The sequence below is a fragment of the Cornus florida genome, unplaced genomic scaffold (genome assembly GCF_030987335.1).
Source record: "Cornus florida cultivar Cherokee Brave unplaced genomic scaffold, ASM3098733v1 CherokeeBrave_3.0.0_Hap2_Chr05, whole genome shotgun sequence".
Classification (NCBI taxonomy): domain Eukaryota; kingdom Viridiplantae; phylum Streptophyta; class Magnoliopsida; order Cornales; family Cornaceae; genus Cornus; species Cornus florida.
In genome coordinates this window covers 67,175,194-67,182,140 of record NW_026775575.1, presented here as the reverse complement: position 1 = coordinate 67,182,140, position 6,947 = coordinate 67,175,194, and the positions used below count along the sequence as shown (strand labels likewise).

Below are 6,947 nucleotides of genomic sequence, written 5' to 3'. Positions count from 1 at the left end.
TGATTTATTTCACTAAACTTTTGACATTGGATCATGGCTTAAATTTTTAGTTTTACACTTTCATATGTTTACTTCCAAAATAAATTAGGTTTGCCCAATTTGGATTTCAAATGATTTTTTCATGAATTTTCAAAGTTGAAAGCTGCAGGCTGAAAATGTGTTTCTGGGCAGAATTTGTTCCAAAGTTGTGGGTCAAAACTGTTTCAATTGGGAAAATATTTTGTTAAACTAAATTGATATTATCAAATTACAGTGTTTAAACTTTCATTGGGCTTTGAATTCATTCAATTTGGATTAGAATTGAATTTTTTATGAATTTCCCAAGTTGAAGGTAACAAGCAGAAATATCTGTCTTGCGGACCAAAAATTTGGGGCGATTTCACTTCGGTGGTAATTGGGATTTTCATTCCAATTGAGGTAGGGGATGTTTTAGGATTTTGTATGTGTTGTATGGGGTGTTTTCCATGATTATACAACTTGATTGCATGACTTGTATCAAATCTAGAAAATTAGTAATATTTAGTTCTTTGTACAAGATTAAATTTACATGAATGTACCTTGCATGAAATTGACTTGTAGTATGCTTTTAAATTAAGTCTAGGCATGTTGTTTAACATACTTAAATTTGAGAGCATTTGGATAAGTATGAAAATCTAGAGACTTTAATTAAAATGATTAATTAAAATCTATTTAATAGTTCCTTTAGCTTAATTAAGTTTTGACTTGATATTTGAGATGACTAGGACTTGTATACTAGTATATGTTAATATGGGACTATTTTATGTTATTTTAGAATTTAGGGATTTGATTATCATGATTTAATTAAATTCCATTTTGTTATTCAATTGGCCTAATCAAGTTTTGGAATTGGTATATGCAATGACCATGCTATGTTGCTAACATGTGTAATTTGAGGCCATTTGGTTGAGAATTGCAACTTAGATGAATTAATTAGTTTACTTGATTAAATTCCGTTTCTATTGCATTATAGATTTAAATCATGTGTTTGACGTTGATCGTATATCTAAAGCATGATTTTAGACTAGAAAAGAATTTATGAGATTACGTTCTAATATTGGATTATCTTGTTATAGCGTGTAACGAATCGTACACTGAAGATTCGACATGTGATGTTATTATAGCGCGTAACGAATCGCGCTCTGAAGATTCGACATTTGTCATCCTATAGTAGTTGTGGATTTAGAGCATGTATTGTGTGGTTACAAACTACTTGTGCATGGGATGTGGTTTCGTATATATATAAGTTGTTAACTTATTTATTTTGAAGTCACTTGGGACATGGTTACTATGATATGGCTAAAGTTCGGCTTTAGTGCGGGAGGTATGAGTTCTCCCCAATTGAGATAGTGCGCACTTAGGGTGGTTTTCCCTGCGGGTTAGTGCCCGGAACAACCATTGATCTCGGCAGAATTCTGAGTCTAGATGTCCAAGTCTTCCATTATTTATTTTCGCATTCAATTCCAAGTTAGCAATCATGTTTATATTGTGACTTGTGGTTTTGGTTATCGGCGATTTTGATGTTGTTAAGAACATCCATGCTTTATGATCTTTGTAGATTTTGATGTTGCCAAGTACATCCATATTTTATAATTTTAATAAATCATTTTAATGTTGTTAAGTACATTCATGTTCATGGTTTTTAATAAATCATTGTGAGCTTTAATGTTGTTAAGTACATTCTTGTTTTATGATTTTAATGAATCATTATTAACTTTTGATGTTGTCAAGTACATTCATGTTGTGTTGTTCAAATGTAAAGTAGGAATGATCCTATAGATTCATTTGGAACATAGACGTTAGGTGGCATGATCACTTATGTCGTTTTTGTTCTTTAGATTTCAAATTGATGATTTTGAGAATCTATATCTAGTTGCTTTGTGTAAGCATGTTTCTATCTGGTTGCTTTGTGTAAGCATGTTATATCTTGTTGCTATGTGTAGCATGCTCTTGTGTTGTTGAAATTGCATAAAGGATGTGTTTTATACTAGAAATGATCTTAGGTAGCTAGGATGCTCCCCGAGTCTCACCTTTGACATAGACGTTAGGTAGAATGAACCACAATGATTAAATCATGTACACTTGTAAAACGTAGGTCAATGCATGCTCATTTCCTATAAGTAGCTTTATGTTACTCACCCCTACGATACTGGGGCATATTTCAGGTACAGGATACAAGATTGGAGATTGCAATTGCTTGGGTGATTTGCTGAGTTGAGCTTCTTTAGAAGCATTCTTGTTCACATGCAAGTGTTAGCATATTCATGATTTGTCTATGAAATGTAATTTTTCTAACTTGGAGGTCTGACATGTCAAATGTTGTAAATGAGTTGTAATAAGCCCATGGGCTATTGTAGTATGTTTAAAATACCATTTTACACTTGCGTGTATGTTCACATCATCACACAATAGCATATAATGCAATTTGATCGTGCCATGGGGAGTCATTTTGATGCCTTAGGGATGACGTACATCTCTAGTGGCCACTTAGTTTCCTTCGTTTCCGCATTTCGGATCCGTTAGCGGGTCATTCTTTTGGTTCATCACAGGACACACTGGGTTGAAAAATCTAGGGTCATGACAGAACTCTTCTACTGCAAAGGTTGAAGGACACAGAAAGATCAAGCTACTAATGACCTCAGGGAAAAAGCTCACTGATGAGCACTGAAAAGTGCGTATTTAAACCCCTTAAGCTTAGGCATTCTAGTACCTTTATCTATCTTACTTTACCATTTTGGATTGATTTCGTGTTATTTCCATTTTCAGGCACTTATCCCGAAAATAAGCTAACTCAGCCAAATAAGAGCAGAAATGAAGCAATTCTAGGATGAATCAAAGAAAAGAGCCAAGTGGAAGCAAAATGAAGAAAAAGGTGGAATTCAACATCTTCGATCGATCACAGATCAAGGTTCGATCGATCTAACATGATCAATCTCAGCACTTCAAGATGGATCAGAGCCATAATGATATTTTCAGAGATCTCAAAAGTTCAATCGATCCAACATCATTCTTTGATCGATCCAACTACCTTGTCCTTATCCAAATGATTGATTTTATCTAATTGTGCCACCCTACCAACCATTTTTGTCCTTTTCCCAAAAATATCTTCAAAATATCTCAGATTTGTTTTTAGCCAAAAAGCGCCGCCATTGAGGATCGATCCAACTTCAGTTCGATAGATCTCAGCCATGTTCGATTGATCCAAGTCCAAGATTCGATCGATCGAACTTTCTCTAGTGCGAAAAAGTTAAATTTCCAGCTCATTGAAAGCTGTCCTTATCTAATCAATGGGGAATTTTTTGTGCACGATCCCAGCTCATTTTGTGTGTCACTTGACCTACCTATATAAAGAATATGATATACTTTTTGAGGGGGATTGATTAGTATTCTTAGGAATCATCTATCACAATAAAGGCTATTCTTAGGGAGGAAGAAAGGAGGAGAAGGCTAGAGACACAAGCTTGGGAGTTCTTCATCAACCAAGGAGTAGATTTCTTCCATGGAGTTTGCCTTTGAGGGTTGGAGAAGCATTACTATGAGTGGCTAGACATCCTCTTGGGGCTAGAGTTAGCCCCAAGCATGCTTTCTACATCTTGATTTTGTGTATTATTAAGGGATTAGTGTTGTAATACATGTTTTGGCACTTTTGTATATATAGATCTTGTTTATTCAATGATTTATGTGGTTTAATGCTTCCAATTGATCATTTCATTCTATCCATATGTCTATGTATGCTAGAATAGATGTTCATGTGTTTGTCTCTATTTCTTGTGTTATTGATGCATGTCTATGTGTATTAATGCCATAGATCTAGAGATTGTCAAAACATAGTGCTTAATGGAATGCTCTTGTAATTTTCTTGATGGTTCATGCTCATTTCTTGATGGATTGTGCCTCTCCCTTAGCTTAATTAGTTTAATTTCATGTCATTAGCTTAATTGTAGTGTAGTGGTAGCATAGTTGTTAGATGGGAGGACAATCCATGCTTGTTGTTTGATGTTCAATACTTTTGAATGCAAGTAGCATATGTCTCTAATCTTGTGGTGTATTTGGCTTGTGAGCTTAATGAAATGATTAGTGACATGCTAGATATATTGTGCTTTTCACATGCTATTTAGACAATATATACTTAATTGTTAGATATATTGTGCTTTTCACATGTTGATTAGACAATATATATTTAATTGGTCACCCTTGCTAATTGAATCAACCAAACACACACACACATCAATATTGCAACACACATTTCCCTCATTAGTCACTTGTTAAGGGTGTAGAAAAGTGTTGTTTGGTGGTGACCTCTAAACTCCAAGATCTCTCTCTTTTACTTACTCTTTATTACATTCAATTATTTAGTTTTATTTGCTCTCTAGTTTAATCAACCAATCAACTATTTATTTGATCACTCGACCTACTAACCCTAATAGTGATTCCACAACCAAATTCGACTACAATCCCTTGGGATGATCCCTACTCACCCTAACTATATTTTTAGTAATGGTAGTAGTGGCTTTTATAAATGTAAAACTTGGCCCTCGCTTTAATGCACACTTTTAAGCTTATGATAGCGATCGACAGGCCACCAAGTTTTTGGCGCCGTTGCTGGGGATTAAGCAACGTCGTATTTGTGGAATCAATTAGGAATTAGTACTCTTTTGATCGTGTCTTTACTTTGTTTTTATTTTCTTTTGATTACTTATTGTGTTTGTTCATCTTTGACAAGGTGCATTGAGCTAGGAGTCAAACAAATGAGCTACCAAGCAAAGGAGCTAAGCAAGCAAGGAAAAATGCTAAAAATCTATAAAAAAAAATTATTAAGCTAAGCTTTAAATTTGGAGTTGAAGTACTAAAGGACCTTTGTGAGACTTTCTTTACTCAATCCCTTAGTTAAATCGTCATCCCGCGTGGAGGCTTGTTTTTTTTTTTTTTTTTTTTAATTCTTAGATAAATCATGAGCCTGCGTGGAGGCATTCTTAATTTTTCTTTGCATCATTGTTGTTAAAGCATAGGAGTATGGGTTAAGTGTTTGTGGAGGAAGTTTCATTGAATTGTTGTGAAGTCGAAGTGTTTGTTCATTCATTGTGTTTGTGTGTTTTTACATTGTGCATGCATCGTCATAGATCACTAAGACCAACTCTTGTCCCTCTTGATTTGCATCTTGATTCCGTCGTTAGAAATCCTAGGGGAAGAGGAAGTTCTAGTTCTACCCAATCCATTACATCAATGGAAGGCCATAATAAAGAGCATGTAGAGGACCTTGGTCACATAGATCAATAAGGTATCCTCCATCCAAATGTGCATCATGAGAATATTCAAGTACCATTAGACATGCCTAGGCCATTCATTCACCAACCGCAACAACAACAAGGCCAAGTTCCATTTGGGATGCCAAGGCCAATGTATGCTCCACAACCTCCCATCATTTAAGGAAATCAAAATCAAGGTGCCCATGTTGCACCTCAAATTGCTAATCCCCCACTTGCTTTAAGAGATCACTATGTGCCTAATGAATACAATGCATCCACATGCATTCAATTGCCACCATTTAGAGCACATCACTATAAAATCAAGCCACAAACCATTTAAATGCTTCCTAACTATCATGGACTTCCAAGGGAAGAACCTTACAAGCATTTGGATGAGTTTTTTGAAGTATGTTCCACCGTAAAATATATGGATATGCCGGAAGAGGTCTTAAGACTCAAACTTTTTCCATTCACCTTAAAGGACAAGGCAAAATATTAGTTTAACAATCTTAGGCCTTTTTTAATCACTTCTTGGGTAGAAATGCAACAAGAGTTCTTGAAGAAGTACTATCCGGTTTCTAAGACCAATGCCATGAGAACTTCCATTAGAAAATTCACACATAGGGATGGAGAAACATTTTATAAGGCATGGGAACGCTTTAAAGAATTGCTTAGGAAGTGTCCACATCATGACATGCCCAAATGGCAATTAGTTTAACATTTCTTTGAGAGCTTATCAGAAAATTATAAGGGCATGGTTGATGCTTCCATGGGTGACTCATACATTGATAGGCATGAGGATGATGTGTGGTGTCTTTATGAGAGCATGAGTGAAAATTCTTTGCATAGAACATTATCATCCAAGAATGGTAGAAATTCACAAGGTAGGAAGAGTGTTAGCTTACATCAAGTCGACCATTCAAATGAAATAGTCGCCGAAATGAAGTCTTTATCTCAAAGGTTTAATTAATTTTTTATTAACCAAAACTCGGCAATCAAGTATCTTCCTTCCCTAACCATTCTCATCATGCATCAAATGAAACATGTATGGCTTGTTCTAGTGTTCTTTATTCTACTTCTCATTATCCTCACGGACAAATGCAAAAGGAACCTAATGAACAAGTCAATGCAGCTTTTGTGAACCAAGGGAGCAATCCTTATGGTACTCATTATAATCCAAGTTGGAGAAATCATCCGAATTTCTCTTGGAAAAACTAAGGAAAGGGCTCAAACCCTTCCCAAGGCAGTTTTCAAGGGAAGTACATTCCACCTCCACTTCAAAGCCAAGGATCCCAAGGTTATAGACCTTATCAATCATAAGGGAATCAATTTGTTAACTCTCATTTTCCCAACCAATCTTATTCCCAAGGAAATGCTAGAAGTCTCGCCTTTGAAGAAAAAGTTTTGAATGCTTTGGGCACTCTTGAGGCAAACACACAATTACTTCATTCCCACTCTCAATCTATTTCGAAGCTAGAAACCCAAGTAGGGTAAATAGCAAGCACTCTTAATGCAAAAGAGAAGGGAAAGATGCCTATGAATTCCCTACCTAAGCAATAATGTGTTGTGGAAACCCATTCCTCATCGGAAGGCCACACCATTAAGCATGTTAATGCGGTGACTACCTTGCGGAGTGGTAGGATTGTGGACAACCAAGTGGGTAAGTTCAATGAAGAGAGTGAA

General features: G+C 35.7%; 1 pseudogene; it reads right to left on the bottom strand.

The window, feature by feature from the left end:
- Nucleotides 1–5,861: 5,861 nt before the first annotated feature.
- Nucleotides 5,862–5,960, bottom strand: LOC132310730 (small nucleolar RNA R71; annotated as a pseudogene).
- Nucleotides 5,961–6,947: the final 987 nt, after the last annotated feature.